The sequence below is a fragment of the Pleurodeles waltl genome, chromosome 11 (assembly GCF_031143425.1).
Source record: "Pleurodeles waltl isolate 20211129_DDA chromosome 11, aPleWal1.hap1.20221129, whole genome shotgun sequence".
In the NCBI taxonomy this organism is placed as follows: domain Eukaryota; kingdom Metazoa; phylum Chordata; class Amphibia; order Caudata; family Salamandridae; genus Pleurodeles; species Pleurodeles waltl.
In genome coordinates, this window is record NC_090450.1 from 41,310,080 (window position 1) to 41,328,649 (window position 18,570).

Here is an 18,570-nt window from a genome sequence, read left to right on the forward strand (position 1 = left end):
CAAGTGCTCATTACAAGTTCTGAGTTGGCGGCAAGACAACCGCTCTGATCAACCTTCCTTATAGTCGTAAAGAGAACTACCTTTAAGTGCTTGTCCCTTCCCCAACATGTGCACCCTCTCTCCCACTAAATTCATAGGACAGTGTAGGGACTAAAGTGCAAATCCGCCAACGAAGATGCATAGAAAAATGTGGGAGTTAGAGTGCAAGTGCATATTACAAGTTATGAATTGGCCACAGAAAAAACAGTCTAATAGACCTTCCTTAGAATCAAGAACGGGAGTGTCTTAAAGTGCTATGCCTTCCCCAACATGTGCACCCCAACCTCCCCTACAAAATGCATGGGACAGTGTGGGGTTTTAAGTGCAAATGTGACAGTTAAGATGTATGCGGCACGCATGAGTAAAAGTGCAAGTGCTCATTGGAATTTCTAGGTTGGCTGTTAGACATAGGCCTTCCTTAAAGTCGAAAGCAAAGACAAACAATGATTACAGTTGTTAAAAATCTATCCTTTTGATTAATTTAAAAAGTGAAGAAAATCAGTTTGATAAAAACAGGCTGACCAACCTTCATTTTACAGGAAATTTAAAATGTCGAGACACCTTTCCCACGAAAATATGATGATTCAGTGGAAAGGGTAAATGTTTATTTTACAGTAGAATATTATATGGAAGTGAGAAGGGAAAATGGAGTATTGGATTTGAAACAAGGGAGAACACGTGTGGGAGTATGGGGTGCAAGTAAAGCGGGAGGGGGAGTAAGTGACTTGAAAGAGGGAGTATAGAAGTTGTGGGAATAAGACATCTGAAAAAGGAGTGGCATGGCAAAAAGAAGCATTAATAATGGGAGTAAAGCTGGGGTGGTGGTAAGAAGTTAAACAAAGAGAGTAAAGGGGAAGTGGGAGTAAGGGGTATGTAAACAAAGGGCAAAAAAAGGAGGAAAAGGGGTTCTAGAATACATTTTTCAGAAACATTTTCTACTCACATGCAACCACTACTAATTGCTGTTATTCATTAAAAGTGCTTCAAAACATGTTTTTCCTGCGTTTTTGTTCACTTACCATATCAGTAAAGATTATTTTAAACTAAGTGGGAGGAACCTATGGGCATATGTAAATATGGCGCAGCAAAAATTGCCTCCTTGAGCCATATTAGCGTAAAAAAAAATGACGCTAGTGTGGCGCAAGGAGGAGCTATGGCCTTGTAAATCTGGCTCAGAGAAGAGAAGCAGAGTTTGACGTGAATCTGAATTAGGCAGTTGCAGCTGGTGACAACAAGAGGGGTGGGGCTGTGCTGGGGGGGTGTAAATAAAAATAAAATTAAAGAGATAAAAAGAGAAACACTTACCACCTCCGCCACCTGCCACTCCTCTGTCCCTCATCGCTGCTGCAGGCACAGGCCTTCCTGACGCAGCATCAGGATTGGCTGAGAGCGCCCAGTCAGGGTGCTCCCAGGCAGACTGGGAGCCTGTCCAGTCGCTCTCAAGCCCAACAACTGTAAAGAGTTCCTTATATATCCAACAGTTTTCAGACAACAACAAAAGTGCCAAGATAACTCTGGTGATTAATGCTGGAGAGAGATCGAAATTTTGTCTAGGGGCAGTTTTGACTCATCTAAGGTAGCACAGAGACTATGTACCATGCAGATCACAAAACATTATTTTATGTGCATAGCTCAGTGGGATAGGGCTTTTGTCACAGAGCTCCTTTTGTTACTGTGCTGTTCATAACATACAATCATAAACTAGCATAGTGAGCTGTGAACTGCAATCATAGAGCTGCATGCAAACTGCATGGTACAGTTTAGGAAGTTATATTTTCCCCCAAGTCTTTGACTATCCTAATTTTTCAAAAAAGGGTTTGTTTGGTTTCAAATACGTTTTCATTGATAAAGTCAACCCTAACCATTGTTTTACAATCTTAATCCGGAGTGTATGTGTCCCCACACCAAGCACTCTTTACAAAGTGCCTGCCAGTATGGATGACATGCGAATCCTACACAATGTAGTCTCCATTGTCTTAGGTAACATTTTCTAAACACTATTTACACATGTATGATACATTGGCCCTCATTCTGACCTTGGCGGGCAGCGGAGGCCGCCCGCCAAAGTCCCGCCGTCAGGTTACCGTTCCGCGGTCGAAAGACCGCGGCGGTAATTCTGACTTTCCCGCTGGGCTGGCGGGCGGTCGCCTTCAGACCGCCAGCCAGCCCAGCGGGAAAGAGGCTTCCACGATGAAGCCGGCTCGGAATCGAGCCGGCGGAGTGGAAGCTGTGCGACGGGTGCAGTTGCACCCGTCGCGTATTTCACTGTCTGCGCAGCAGACAGTGAAATACATGTAGGGGCCCTCTTACGGGGGCCCCTGCAATGCCCATGCCAGTGGCATGGGCACTGCAGGGGCCCCAAGGGGCCCCGCGACCCCCCCTACCGCCATCCGGATCTCGGCGGTCCGACCGCCGGGATCTGGATGGCGGTAGGGGGGGTCGGAATCCCCGCGGCGGTGCAGCAAGCTGCGCCGCCGCAGAGGATTCAATGGGGCCGCGGTACACTGGCGGGAACCCGCCAGTGGTGCCGGTCCGACCGCGGCTTTACCGCCGCGGTCGGAATCCCCATTGGAGCACCGCCGGCCTGTCGGCGGTGCTCCCGCGGTCCTCCGCCCTGGCGGTCAAAGACCGCCAGGGTCAGAATGACCACCATTGTCCCTAAGTGTGTTTGATGTAAAGTGCTCCAACACCCTATGATGGTAAGAGAGGCACTATAAAACAAATGCAATATATGTGAGAAAAGAGCCATGGAGAGTGTGATGGAATCATTAAAGATTGCTGTATCCTGGTGCACTGTAAGGTCATCTTTTACTATGCTTTAAACGAATACTATTGATTATATAATGAAACATTGTTGTAGAATGCACCATTTTTGCCACTGTTTCCCAAATTTTCTTTTTGGGGGAGAACACCCCAAGACTCATTGTAGTGTTCAGGTTCGCTCTATATTCAATGTATGGGGGGTGGTCCAACAAAGTTTGCCAGGGCTGCTTTCGGTTCCCAGTCTGTAAGTGCTACAGACTGCCCTCAGAAAATATCAAGGAATCTTCTATAGAGCACAATTGAACAATTATTCAATATCCCACTAAAGCCTAAGTGACCTAAGTCTTTAAAACTCACAACTTTAACACTAATTTCACTAATCACACATACTACCAAAAATTACCATTTACACCTCACAATGTATTTACCTGCGCATTACATCTCCATCTGTCCACACATTTTCACACTACTTTGGTTTTAATTTCCACACTCCATTCTACAACACTTCACTCTATGCCACTCCAAGCTACGCCACTACACTGTACGCTATTACACTCTACACCATTCCAGTCTACATCACACCTCTATATGCCTCGCCACTCTACTTTTATCACCTGTACACTATTCCACTGTATGCATCATCTCTCTATCACACTACAGTCTATGCTATGTACTCATTGTCTCTCCACTGAATGCCTCTTAAGTGTACAAAACTGCACTATAAGCTATTCCAGTATATACTACTTCACTCTACTGTACACCACTCGACTCTATGACAATCCACTGTACGCTTTTACACTGTACACTACTCCATTCTAGGCCACTCCACTCTGTCACTCCATTATACATCACTACACTCTATGCTACTACACTCTACACTATTCCACTCTACAATTCTCCACTCTTGCCACGCTACTCTATGCTACTCCACTATGTGCCACTCTCCTCTATGTCAGTACTCTGTATGGCAATAAACTCAATGTTATTCCACTCTACACCAATCCACTGTACTATGTTATTTCACTATATGCCACTACACTCTACAACACACCACTGTACGCCACTCACAGTGTACTATTGCACTTCATGCCACTACAATCTAAACTGCTCTGATGTACAATGCTCTACTCTACAGTATTCCACTCAACAACACTCCACTCTATGCCACTGCACTCTACCCCACTCCAGTCTATGCTGTTCCACTGTATGCTATTACACCCTATCTCATTCCACTCCAGGCCAGTCCACTTTATGTTATTCCAGCGTATGCCAATCCATTCTACGTTATTCCAATCTATGTCACTCCACTCTACTTCACTAACTCCCACTCACTCCACCGTACGCTAATCTGCTGTATGCCCCTCTACTGTAGAATACTCAATTCTATGCCCTGCAGTCTATGCTATTCCACTGTGCACCATACACTGTACCTGACTCCACTATATGCCAGTCCAATCTTTGCCACTCTACTGTATGTCACTCCACTCTACCCTATTCCACTGTATGCCAGTTTCTTCTACCAAAACTCCACTCTATACCACTGCTCTGTACACAGCTCCACTGTCCCGGTTCATCTGTATACTGCTCCACTGTATGATACTCCAGTTTTTGCCACTACACCATACTCCACTACACTGTATGCTAATCCACTCTACACTGTTTCACTATATGCATCTCCACTGTACGACACTGCAATCTATGCAATCCAGTCCTACCCCACTTCACTCTACACCACCCCATTCTATGAAACTGTACTCTACCCCACTCCACTTAATGTCACTCCGCTGTATGCCACTCTAGTCTAGGTCACTCCACTGTAGGTACTCCACTCTATACAACTCAACGCTATTCCACTGCATGCAACTCCACTGTTGTCGCTCCACTCTATGCTAATCTGTTGTACACAACTCAACTTTATGCCACTTCACTGTATGCCATTCTGCACTATGCCACTCCACTATATTCTATTCCACTCTACGCCACACTACTGTACGACTCTACACACTACACTATTCTACTGTATGCCACTATAATATACCTCACTCTACCGCATGCTGATCACTCTATGCCTCTATACTACTCCAGTGTACATTAATGCACTCTACCACACTTAATTTTGTGCCATTGCTCTCTTCACCACTCCACAATACGCTATTCCACTGTACGCTGCTCCACTCTATGCCACTACACTCTTCAAAAACCCACTGTACACTATTCTACTCTTCCACACTCTATACTACACCACTCTTTGCCACTCCACTGTACACTATTCTACTGTACTCTATGCCACTCCACTCCACTGTAAGCTATTCCACTCTACTGCCACTCCACTGTACCCAACTTGACTTTATGCCACTCCATTATATGGTATTCCACTGTGCACAACTACACTCTGTGCCCCTCTATTACAAGCTATTCAACTCAATGAACCTTTACTCTACCTCACTCCACTGTACCCCACTCCAGTGTACGCTACTCCACTGTACACAACTTCACTGTACCCCATTCTACTGTATGCCACTCCACTGTACGACACTGCACTCTACACCTCTTCACTGAATGCTATTCCAATCTGCTCCACTCCAGTTTATGGCACTACATAACACGCCACTGTACTGCATGCCACTCCACTGCTCAGTACTCTGCTGTATGCTATTTCAGTGTATGCTACTCTACTGTACACTATTCCTTGGTATAACACTCCACTCTACACCGCTCCAATGTACGATATTCCATTGTATGCAACTGTACTCTATCCCACTCCACTCTACGCTATTCCACTTTATGTCAGTCTATTGCATCAAACTCCACTCTACACCACTACACTGTACTCCGTTCCACTGTATGCTATTCCACTCTATGCTGCTCCACTGTACAACACTCTGGTCCACCAGTATACTGATCATCACAACACTGTGGCTCTGATTACAACCCTGGCGGTCGGTGATAAAGCAGCGGTAATACCGCCAACAGGCTGGCGGTAATAAAAATTGAATTATGACCATGGGGGAAACCGCCAACACAGACAGCCACTTTAACACACTGATCGCTATGGTGGTAGCAACAAACACCACGGCGGTAACCGCCAACAGCCAGGCGGAAGACAATGTACCACCCATAGCATTACAGGAGGCCTATCCGCCACTTTTTCCCGGGCGGTAGCAACGGCATTAAAAGCCCTGCGGAAACAGTACACTGCAGGGAAACGACTCACCTCTCAACACTCAAGGAAGAACCACAATGCAATGGAGCCCGAGATGCACATTTTTCCAATGCTGGTGTACCTCCTCATACCCCAGGAACACCAACACCGGTGACAACGACCACGGTGAGTACTGCACCTAGCACACAAGGGAGGGGGGAGGAAAAAGAGAGTGACACACACATGCAACACCCCCACCCCCACCCTCACTCCCAACACCATACACACATACAGATGCAACAACATTACATATACACCCCGTAACCCTCAGGAATAAGGCAAGGACAAAAGGAATGGATTAAAATGAGTGTAATAGTACAATTTTAGATAAATAAGTCCTTAAATCAATAAACAATATGTACAATATATACAAAAGGAGGGAAAATGCCCACTCCAAAATGTCCGTGGCCCACGTGGCCATAACACATAGGCCAAGACCACACTTGACTCCTGCCTCAATATGGAGAGAAAACTGCAGGGGCATCAGGTCGAAAACACACAGGCACCTCAGGGGGACGGGGAATGGGGAGGCACCTCAGCCGGAAGATGGTACAACGCCACTGGCCTGGAGGGGGCTCCATGCACACTGCTTGGTCCTGGGGAGTGCAAAGCCACAGTCTCTCAAGTGGGTGGTTTGCCCACTGCTTGGTCCTGGGGAGTGCAAAGCCACAATATCTCTATTGGGTGGTTTGCCCACTGCTTGATTCTGGGGAGGCCAAAGCCACAGTCTCTCAAGGGGATGGCTTCTCCACTGGTTCTGGAGGGGGCTTTGTGCCCAGTGTGCTTCATCCTGGCAAGGATGCAGTGAGTGGATGCCTTCTTCCACTGGTTCTGAAGGGGGGTTTGTGCCCAGTATGCTTCATCCTGGCAAGGAGGGGGTGAGTGGATGCTTTCTTCCACTGGTTCTGGAGGGGGCTTTGTGCCCAGTGTGCGTCATCCTGGATGGTGCAAAGTCACAGTCTCTCCCCTGGGTGTCACACCCACATGTAGTCACTACTACACACTGCTCGCTGGCGGTGATGGCTGCCCATTGAGTGGCAGTTGCGCTGCAGGTGGCGGTGCTGTCAGTGGTGGGGGGAGGCTCCAGCCCTTCCTCTGCAGCCTCGGACGGCTGCCCACTGGGGCTGCAGCTGCTGGCAGTGGTGCTGCTGGCAGCGGGTCAGGTGGCGGTGCTGGCTGTGGCACAGGTGGCGGTGCAGTCAGTGGTGGGGGGAGGCTCCAGCCCTTCCCCTGCAGCCTCGGACAGCTGAAGTGCCATGGCTGGTGTTGTGTGCCCCTTCCTGCCCTTGGCAGATGGTGGTGCCTCCTTGCTTCTGCCAGCTGGTGTTCTTTTCTTGCCCTTGCTGGCTGATGGTGCCTTCTTCCCCTTGCTGGCTGGTAGTGCCTCCTTCCCCTTGCTGGCTGGTGGTGCTTCCTTCCCTTGCTGGCTGGTGTCCCCTTCTTCCCCTTGCTAGGCGGCAGCCCCCTCTTGGCCTTGGCAGGTGGTGCTGGCACACTGGCTGTGCTGACGGGTGCCTCCTTGGAGCCTCTCACACCTGCAGTAGCTGCAGAAACCACAGTGGCAGTGGACTGGGTGGCTGAGGTGCTGGGCTGGTTTCTGGCCACCCTGGCCCGAAGTGAAGGATGGGGGGAGGGGTAGGGAATAGGTCAATGGTGGTGAGGAAAAGCTTCTTAGGGACACTGGGGCGGGAAGAGGGTGAAAGTTTAGGAGTGGAGAAAGAGGGAGTGTTTGTAGGGGCTGTCAGTCTGCTGTGTTTGGGTGCAGGTGCATGGGCTGGATGCTGTTGTGAGTTGGATGGTTGTTGGTTGTCTACTTTTTGTACTTTGTTTGTGTACTTTGGGAGGAGGGGTCACAGACACAGTGGTAGAGGACACAAGGGACGTGTGCATGGATGTGGGGGTGGTGACTGCCAGTGAGGGACGTGTAGTGATAGGCCTGCTGGTGATGGAGGTAGTGGATGAGGATGTAGTGCATGTACGTGTGAGTGGAGACGCTACTCGAAGGGAGGTGGACGAGGAGGAGGAGGGGGACACAGTGGAGGCGGTGGATGTTGGTGTGTCTGCATCTGCATGGTGCTTGTGAGTGCCTGTGGGATGAAGTGTAGTGCTTGTGTTTGCCTGAGCCACTTCAGTGTGTTGATTTGGGTGCATGCAGGTCTGAAGAAGTGCTTGGAATAGGCTGGGGTTGAGCGGATTGGGACTGGGTAGAGGAAATTGGAGGGGGGAGGCTGGAGACAGGGACAATAGCTGCCATCAGTGAATTGGCCAGAACCTGGAATGCTCTCTGTTGGTCCGCCACGCCAGAGTGAATGCCCTCCAGGTATGCATTTGTTTGTTGCAAATGCCCTGCTAGACAATGGATGGCATTCAGTATGGTTGACTAGCCAACAGAGAGGAATCTCAGGAGGTCAATAGCCTCCTCACTGAGGGCAGCAGGGTTGACTGGGGCAGGGCCTGAGGTGCCTGGGGCATAGGAGATGCCCACCCTCCTGGGTGAGCGGGCACGGGAAACACGCTGAGGGACTGCTGGGAGGGCGGTGCTGGTACGGGTGGCAGCTATACCTGTAGTTGTGGTAGCCACAGAGGTGTCCGCCACCGCCAGGGAGCTTCCATCGGAGGAAGAGTCGCTGTCGGTACTGTCCCCTCCTGTTTCCATCGTGGTGCTCCCCTTGCCCTCCATCCCACTGGTGCCCTCACCGTCGGTGGATTCAGTCTCCAGGCCTATGTGGGGTTCAGCTCCCTCTGTCGCCGGTGCCTCTGCTCCTCCACCAGATGATGCTAATGCACACAAGAACAGGGTGACAAAACAAAAATGGGGGAAGAGACAGAGGATACACTTGATCAATGCCAGCAACAACACTACAGTTGGCATACACAACAAACTGGGAACAGCCCTATGTACTAGGCCATGCACTACCAGCTACGATGCTAGTCACCAGCCCATGGGGTACAATGCCTAACACAATTAGCTGCACACCTGAAACCCACAGGACCCTGCCCAGTAGTAGATGCCCACCAAAATTATGGTGGTTGGAGTGCATCTGAGCTTGCCAATCATGGAACCTACCTGACATTATCGCCCTGGCCTAGGGGCACCCACAGCCCACATCCCCCCACCCAGGTAACACTTTAACACACGCAAAGTCAAGAATCTGAATCTGTACTCACCCCCTTGTGGCTGCTGTGATGCCTTCAAGCGTCCATCCAACTCCGGATAGGCCACGGCCAGGATGCCGAACATCAGGAGGGTCAGGGTACGACGGGCATCCCTTCCTCGTTGGGAGGCCAGCCCCAGCTGGGCTTCCACCGTCTTCCTTGCCCAGCGGTGCAGGTCCTCCCACCGTTTGCGGCAGTGGGTGCTCCGTCTGTCAAAGACCCCCAGGGTCCGCACCTCCTTGGCAATGGCACGCCACATACCCATTTTATGATGGGTGCTGGCCTGCAGAAAAAATACAGCAGAAAAGAGATTAGTCATACTGTCCGGACTGTCATACTCATGGCCCGCCATATCCCTCCCATCCTCTTATGCACAGACATTGACCACCATACATGCAGCACTATGCCCAGGACCCCTCAGCCCCCCCCACACGAGGCTTACACACACAGCAGTCCATACATTCATGCCCCACGCATCATGCTCACAGTGTACTGGCCTGTTGTTCTGGAGGACCATAAAGTAAACGGTACTGGGGTAGGATCCCATCCACCAGTCTCTCCAACTCCTCCGAAGTGAAGGCAGGGGCCCTTTCCCCAGACACTCAAGCCATGGTCACTTCCAGACAAAGGTCACAGCAGCACTTGAAGTGTAGGTCCTCTACTGTTGAAGGTCAGGTAGCAAGTGAGTGTACAGATAGAAAATGGCAGTCACGTCCGCGGCGGTGCGTACCATCACCGCTGGCGTACATTGCCATTGGCTCCTGGAACCCGTAGGCCCCAATGATAACCAATGCGGTGTTGCATGGCGGTAGTCGACCAATGACCGCAACCGCGCATAACGCCAGCGGAATTACCTCATTTACACTTGTCCCTCCTCACAGGTCAGGCAGCCGCCATTTCAGGGGGGCACAGGCCATGGCACCTAACTGGGTCACAGCAGACATAGGCACATCAACTGACTTATTAATCTGAGTATATGTTTGAAAATGGCCTTTTGCTCACCGTTTTTCAACCTAGAGTTCAACCACTGAGGATGAATAGGAGATGGAGACATCCCCCGTGTAGATACCCCTGGTGGACCTATCGACAATGGAGGACAGGCACATTATCCTAAGCTACAGACTTGATAGGGCCACAATCCAAGAGCTGTGTGCCCAACTGGATCCAGACCTGATTTCAGCTATCCGCCACCCCACAAGTATCCCCCCTCTAGTGCAGGCCCTGTCAGTGCTCCATTTCATGGCAAGTCGTTCCTTCCAAGTAACAGTGGCCATGGCATCAGGAATGTCACAGCCTATGTTCTCAAACGTGCTAACCAGAGTGTTGTCTCCCCTGATGAAACACATGCGCAGCTACATCGTATTCCCCCAGATGGAGGATTTGGCTACAGTCAAGATTGACCTCTATGCACTGGGACATATGCCCAACATCATTTGTGCCATTGATGGTAAACATATTGCCTTTGTCCACTCCCCGGAGAAATGAACAGGTGTTCAGAAATCGAAAGAACTTTCACTCTCTGAATGTGCAGATGGTGTGTTTGCAGACCAGTACATCTCCCATGTCAATGCAAAGTATCCTGGCTCTGTGCATGATGCCTTTATCTTGAGGAATAGCAGCATCCCATATGTGATGTCTCAACTCCAGAGGCACCGGGTGTGGCTAATAGGTGAGCCCATGGTCCCCACCCAGTTGATGTAGGTATATGTGTGTGGGGGTTGGCTTAAGGTTGAGTGTTTGGCTAACAACTATCCCTCGATATTTACAGGTGACTCTGGTTACCCCAACCTCTCACGGTTACTGAACCCAGTGAGGAATGCCAGGACAATGGCAGAGGAACATTACAATGAGGCACATGGGCGAACAAGGAGGATCATTGAGCGCACCTTTGGCCTCCCGAAGGCCAGATTCAGGTGCCTCCATCTGACAGGTGGATCCCTGTACTACTCACTCAAGAAGGTGTGCCAGATCATCGTTGCATGTTGCATGTTGCACAACCTGGCCTTTAGACACCAGGGCCCGTATTTATACTTTTTGACGCTAAACTGCGCTAACGCAGTTTAGCGTCAAAAAGTTTAGCGCCGGCTAACGCCATTCTGAAGCGCCATGCGGGCGCCGTATTTATTGAATGGCGTTAGCCGGCGCTAGCAGACCGGCGCTGCCTGGTGTGCGTGGAAAAAAAACACGTACACCAGGCAGCGCCGGCATTGGGGAAAATGGCGTTAGGGCGTCTTAAAAATGGTGCAAGTCAGGTTGACGGTAAAAAATCGCCTCCACTCGATTTGCGCCATTTTTAACGACGCCCAGACGCCATTTACATGACTCCTGTCTTAGTAAAGACAGGAGTCATGCCCCCTTGCCCAATGGCCATGCCCAGGGGACTTATGTCCCCTGGGCATGGTCATTGGGCATTGAGGCATGTAGGGGGGCACAAATCAGGCCCCCCTATGCCAAAAAAAAATATAAAAAAATAAAAAATTATACTTACCTGAACTTACCTGAATGTCCCTGGGATGGGTCCCTCCATCCTTGGGTGTCCTCCTGGGGTGGGCAAGGGTGGCAGGGGGGGTCCCTGGGGGCATGGGAGGGCAGCTGTGGGCTCATTTTGAGCCCACAGGTCCCTTAACGCCTGCCCTGACCCAGGCGTTAAAAAGAGGCGCAAATGCAGGGTTTTTTGCCCCGCCTACTCCCGGGCGTGATTTTTGCCCGGGAGTATAAATACGACGCATTTGTGTCGCAGTCATTTTTTTGGACGGGAACGCCTACCTTGCATCTCATTAACGCAAGGAAGGCGTTCACGCAAAAAAATGACGCTCTTTCCTCATACTTTGGCGCTAGACGCGTCTAACGCCAAAGTATAAATATGGCGTTAGTTTTGCGCCGAATTTGCGTCGAAAAAAACGACGCTAATTCGGCGCAAACGGAGTATAAATATGCTCCCAGGTGCCTGTTCTGCAGCAGGATGAGCCTGGGGATGGTCGTGTGGCAGCGGTGGAGCCTGTGGACAGTGACAAAGAGGAGGCAGAGGAAGAAGATATGGACAACAGAACTACAATAATCCAACAGTACTTCCAGTGACACACAGGTAAGACACTGTAACTTCACCTTCCATTGCAGTTTTATGTTGGACATTGTACATGGCAAGCTGATTTCCCTATTTCTATGGCCACTTACTGTACCCTTTGGCATCTCTATTTTCTGATATCTGTGCCCCACTCAGGCTCCTGGTGTGTTTACTGCTGCCCACTACAGGTCATACCTATGTAAATATAACTGTACATTTGAATTGCAATGTTTACAGCTTGTTAAACAAATACATATTTCAATCAATTCACAGACTCCATACTTGTATTTGTTCCAAGGGTGTTTATTTCTGTGATAATAAGTGTAGGGGGTATTGCAATGGGCTGGGTTGATGGGGGAGAAATGTCCAGGATAGAGTGCAGTCTATTGGTATCACAGTTGCATTGTCCAAGGGGCATAGGAAGTGGAGCAATGTCAGTTAAAGGTGGACAGGGTGACAAAGTGGGACACAAGGGTGACACTCAGGTGAGCCCTATTTCCTGGCGGGGGTCTTGGCAATGTTCTGTGGCTTCTGCCTGTATCGCAGGGACCTTTTGCGTGGTGGTTCTCCTTCTGCAGGGGGTGGGGTGCTGGTGGCCTGTTGTTTCAGTGGCGAGGCCTCCTGTCCACTAGTGTCGGCGGAGGTGGAGGGCTGTTCTTCGGTGTGGCTAGTGTCATGGCCCCGTTGGTGTGCCACTGCCTCCCTCATGGTGTTGGCCATGTCTGTCAGCACCCCTGCAATGGTGACCAGGGTGCTGTGGATGTCCCTCATGTCCTCCCTGATCCCCAGGTACTATCCCTCCTGCAGCCGCTGGGTCTCCTGCAGCTTGGCCAGTATCTGGCCCATGGTCTCCTGGGAATGGTGGTATGCTCCCAGGATGTTGGTGAGTGCCTCGTGGAGAGTGGGTTCCCTGGCCCTGTCCTTCTCCTGTCGCACAGCAGTCCTCCCAGCTTCCCTGTTGTCCTGTGCCTATGTCCCCTGAACCGTGTGCCCACTTCCACTGACCCCAGGACCCTGATTGTCCTGTGTTTGTGGGGTTGCCTGGATCCCTGTAGTGGTGGACACACTGCTGATTGACGTGTCCTGGGGACAGAGGGATGGGCCCGCTGGGTGGGTGCTGTGCTGGTGTTTCCCGTGGGGGGAGGCACTGTGGTGGTTTGGGAATGTGGCTGGGTCACTGACTGTCCAGAGGTCCCTGATGGGCCAGGCTGGTCATCCTGATCCAGGCGTGCAGAGCTGCTGTCATCACTGCGGGCCTCTTCTGGGGGTGGACTGAATGTTGCTGGCACCTCCTCTCTGGTGACGTTGTGTGGGGGTCCAGTGGGTATGTAAATGCAGTGTTATTGTTACTGCGTGTGACATCTTGTGCATGGGTGTGTTTCCCTCTATGGTTGTTATTACCAAGGCAGCTTTAGCTTGTGTGAGTTGTAATTTGGTTGGCTAAGCGATTGCCACTACTGTGCATACTGTGGTGATGGGTGTCCATGCAGGGCTGTGAGTGGTGTCCATATATTGGTGTTGCATGCAGTGCTGGGTACTAGGATGGGTGGGCTGTGATGGTGGGGTGTAGGGTGAGGGTAGGGGTGGGGGTATATGATGGCATTCAGGTAGGGGTGAAAGTAGTAAAGATTTGACTTACCAGAGTGCAGTCCTTCTGCTACTCCTGCCAGGCCCTCAGGATGCATGATTGCCAAGACTTGCTCCTCCCATGTTGTTAGTTGTGGGGGTCCACCGCCAGTCCTCTGTACTGCTATCTGGTGTCTTGCAACCACAGAACGTACCTTCCCTCGTAGGTCGTTCCACCTCTTCCTGATGTCATCTCTTGTTCTTGGGTGCTGTCCCACGGAGTTGACCCTGCCCATGACTCTCCACCATAACTCCATCTTCCTAGCAATGGATGTCTGCTGCACCTGTGATACGAATAGCTGTGGCTCTACCAGATGATTTCCTCCACCATGACCATTAGCTCTTCCTCAGAGAATCTGGGGTGTTGTTGTGGTGCCATGGGTGTAGTGTGAGTGGTGTGTGTGAGGGTGTGTGGGGTGATGTGTTTTGGTGTGTGCTGTGAGGTGCGTGGATGGTGTATGGGTGATGGTGTTTTGTGGCTCTGATTTAGTGGGTGCTCCTGGCTTGTCTATCTCTCAGTTGTCAAATTCTTTGGGTCGTAAAGGGTTGTGGGTATTGTGGGTGTGTGTTTTATAGTGGTGTGGGTGTGTGTATGTGTGTCAGGTGTGTGTAGTTTGAATTGTCCAATGTGGTGTTGTTTTGTATGTGTGTGTATATTTTGAGTGCGGCCAATGGTTTACCACGGTTGAATGACCGCCTCGGTGATTCGTGGGTCATGATGCTGTGGGCGTATTTCTGTTGCCGTAACGGTGTGGGTTTTGGAACAGCCAGTTTATCACTGACCTTTGGGTTGGCGGACTTGTGTGTGTGTCTGTATAGTGGCGGATTTCTATGTGTGGGTCATAATACCCGTAGCTTTATACCACCGCAGTCGCTGTATGTTGGCAGCAGTCAGCATAATGTCATAATGAGGGCCTGTATACCAATCCACTGTACACTATTCCACTCTATGCAACTCCAGTGTACAACACTCCAGTGTACATCACTCTACTATACCCTATTCATTTATATGCTACTACACTCAATGCCACTGCACTCTACAATACTGTATGCTACACCACTCCACACCAATCCACTCTACGCCACTCCACTGTATGCCACTCCAGTATATGCCACTCTACTATATATTACTCAACTCTACCCTATTCCACTGGATTCAGCACCACTGTTGCCCCTCCACTCTCTGCCATACCCCTCTACACCACTCCATTGTGTGCTGCTCCACTATACACTATTCCACTCTACACCACTCTCCTTCACGCCACTCCACTGTATGGTATTCCACTGTACGCCACTCTACTCAATGCCACTACACTGTATGACACTACGCTATACGCTAGTCCACTCTATGACACTCTACTCTATGATGCTCCACCCTATGCTGTTCTACTGTTTGCCACTATCAAATACCTCACTCCACCGTATGCTGATCCATCCTATGCCATTGCACTTTATACTACTCCAATGTACGCCATTGCACTCCACCACACTGCATTCTATGCCACATGCCATTCCACTGTATCCTATTATACTTTATACTTTATACTGTATGCCACTACACCCTACAGAACTCCACTGTACAGTATTTCACTCTATGCAACTCCACTGTACGTCACTTCACTCTACACCACTTCACTGTACATAACTCTACTTAACATCACTCCACTCTACATCACTTCACTGTACATCACTCCACTTATGCCACTCCAGTATACACTATTCCACTGCATGCAACTACACTCTATGCCACTCAACTCTATGCTATTCGGCTGCATGCTACTCCACTGTATGCCACTCCACTGTATGTTATTCCACTGTGCGGTACTGCACCTCAATTCACTGATCACCATTCCACTGTATGCCACACCCGTCCAGACTACTACACTGCACTTTATTTCTGTACTGTGCACTATTCTACTCTATTCCTCTCAGGTCTAGACCACTCCAGTGTACCCCACTCCACTATAAGGTATTCCATTCCAATCTATGCTACTCTACTGTATTTCAATATACTGTACCTCACTCCACTGTACTTCCCTCATCTCTATGCCACTGCAGTATACAATGCTTCATTCTTTGCTATTACACTCTACCACACTCCAATCTACACCACTCTACTATTTGCCACTCCACTGTGCACTATTCTAATGTACACCACTCTATACCACTACACTCTACAACACTCCACTGTATGGTATTCCACTCTATGCCACTACACTGTAAGCCAATCTAGTCTATGCCACTCCACTGTACCCCACTCAACTTTATGCCACTCCACTATACAGTACTCCACTATACTCAACTACACTTCACCCAACTCAACTCTATGCTAGTCGACTCTATGCCACTTTACTCTACCTCACACCACTGTAAACCACTACACTGTATGCTATTCCACTGTATGCTACTCCCAGGTGCCCCACTTTCCTCTATGCCACTCCAATGTATGTCACAGTACTCTACACCATTCTACTGTATGCTATTCTATTCTGCCCCACTCTAGTGTACAGCACTACAGAGCATGCCACTCCACTGTATGGTAGTCCACTGTATGCTGTTTCAGTCTATGCTACTCTGCTGTATGCTATCCCACTGTATACCACTCCACTTTTATCTGCTCCCCTGTATGCTACCCCACTGTATGCTGCTCCAATCTACTGCACTCTATGCCACTCCACTCTACTCCACTCCACTCTACTCCACCCCACTCTATGCCACTTCCCTGTACAATACTCCACTTCATGCTATATCACTGTACGCAACTCCAGTTTACAACACACCACTGTACACTACTCAACTCTATACCAATGTACTCTCCACTATTCCACTGAATGCGAATCCACTCTAAGCCACTACACGCTATTTCACTCTACCCTACATGACTATAGGCCACTCCAGTAAATGTCACTCAACTGTACGCTGCTTCACTATACGCTACTCCATTTTTCTATATTCCACTCTATGGTTGTTCACTGCATGCATCTATGCTATTCCGCTGTACGCCACTCCACTATACGAAGTTCCACTTTATGGCACTCCACTGTATGATAGTCTACTATACCTCACTTCACTGTATAGTATTCCACACTATCCCACACCACAGTACGCCAAACCAGTCAATAACACTACACTAGACGCAACTTCATTGCATGCCACTCCACTGCTCGGCACCCAAGTGTACGTGACTCCACTGAATGCTATTCCACTGGATACCACTCCACTCTATGACCTTCCACTCTGCATCAATCCACTGTATGTTACTCCATTGTACATTGGGCAACTTACCAGCACACTATGCTGCTACACTCTAAAACACTATACACCACTACACTGTAGCATTTTGTACCACATTCTAGCATTCTCTAACTTAATCCACTGTACAACACTGTAGCCCTCACTATTCCACTACGGTGTATCTATTCTACAAGTTTCTCATACTCTAAAACACAGCACACAATTCCACTGTATGACACTCCACTGTACTCTATAACACTTTACTCCACTGTATGTTATTATGCTATAGTAGATAGCACATCACTATATCACACTTTATTCTGTGTTATGCTATGCCACCCACTCAAATACACTGTATGACAGTTCAGCCCACTGTATGCCACTGTACAAGACTCCAGTGTATACCATTCCACTCTATACCTCTCTACTGTACTCTATGAAACTACACTCAGCAACACTTTACTTCACTGTTTGACACCGTACTACACTGCATGCACTAAGACTAAATTCTATGACTCTCTACTCCACTCTATGCCTTTCCCTGACACTCTAGTGAAACCCATGCAATTTTCCGACACTCCACTGTACTACACGCTCCTACATTCTGTAATACTCCACACCAGTGTATGACACATCATGGCACTCCACTGTATAACACTACTGCACTATAGCACTGTATTTCACTCCCCAATATTAGAGTCTTGTGACACTACCCTGTATAACACCATCCTTTTCTATACTCTACATTACTACACTTAAAAGCACACAATTAAATGATAGTCAACACAATGATTTGAAACACATTTTTGTTAAAAAGATTTTTAAAATTACATTTATTAAACAAAATTCAACAATACTACTCATTATAACACTCAATTGAATGACACTAAATACCATGATTGTAAACAGTTTTATTAAATAACAAAAAACAGTTACATTTAATGACAAAATCAAAGGTTAAAGCAAAGTGTTATGCTGGGACTTACTGAAATCAAGATTTGTGTTGGATAGTTTCCCAAGGTAATGCAAAGTTGTGCTATAAGATGATTTGCGTTACTTTACTCAAGAAAGCATTCCATGGCTGGTACATTGGTGTTCCTGTGCAACCACACATGGGTTTTGATGCAAATCCCTATCTATAAACATTCGTAGACATGGATTTTTTCAAAATCATAGGACCTGATTTAGATTTCGGCGGACAGGTTGCTCCATCAAGGCAGTGACAGATTTCCCATCTGCCAAAGTATGAATCCTATTGTTTCCTATGGGATTTACATTTCGGCAGACGGGATATCTGCCACCGTTGTAACCCGTCCGCCGTAATCTAAATCAGGCCCTTAGTCTCATCGAGGCAGGCGTAAAATGCAGAGACATGTTTTCATTTATCACTGTTTTTCCTAATTTGTGTGTGTGCTACATTACACAGCACATTTACATAGCAGGAAAAGTGTAGCTTTTGTACTGGAACTTCCAGTACAAAAACAAT

General features: G+C 48.8%; 1 protein-coding gene across 1 annotated transcript in view; it reads right to left on the reverse strand.

Moving 5' to 3' along the window:
• LOC138265366 (dehydrogenase/reductase SDR family member 4-like) overlaps positions 1-18,570 on the reverse strand; it is a 124,782-nt gene that overhangs the window by 78,707 nt on the left and 27,505 nt on the right. The window lies entirely within an intron of this gene.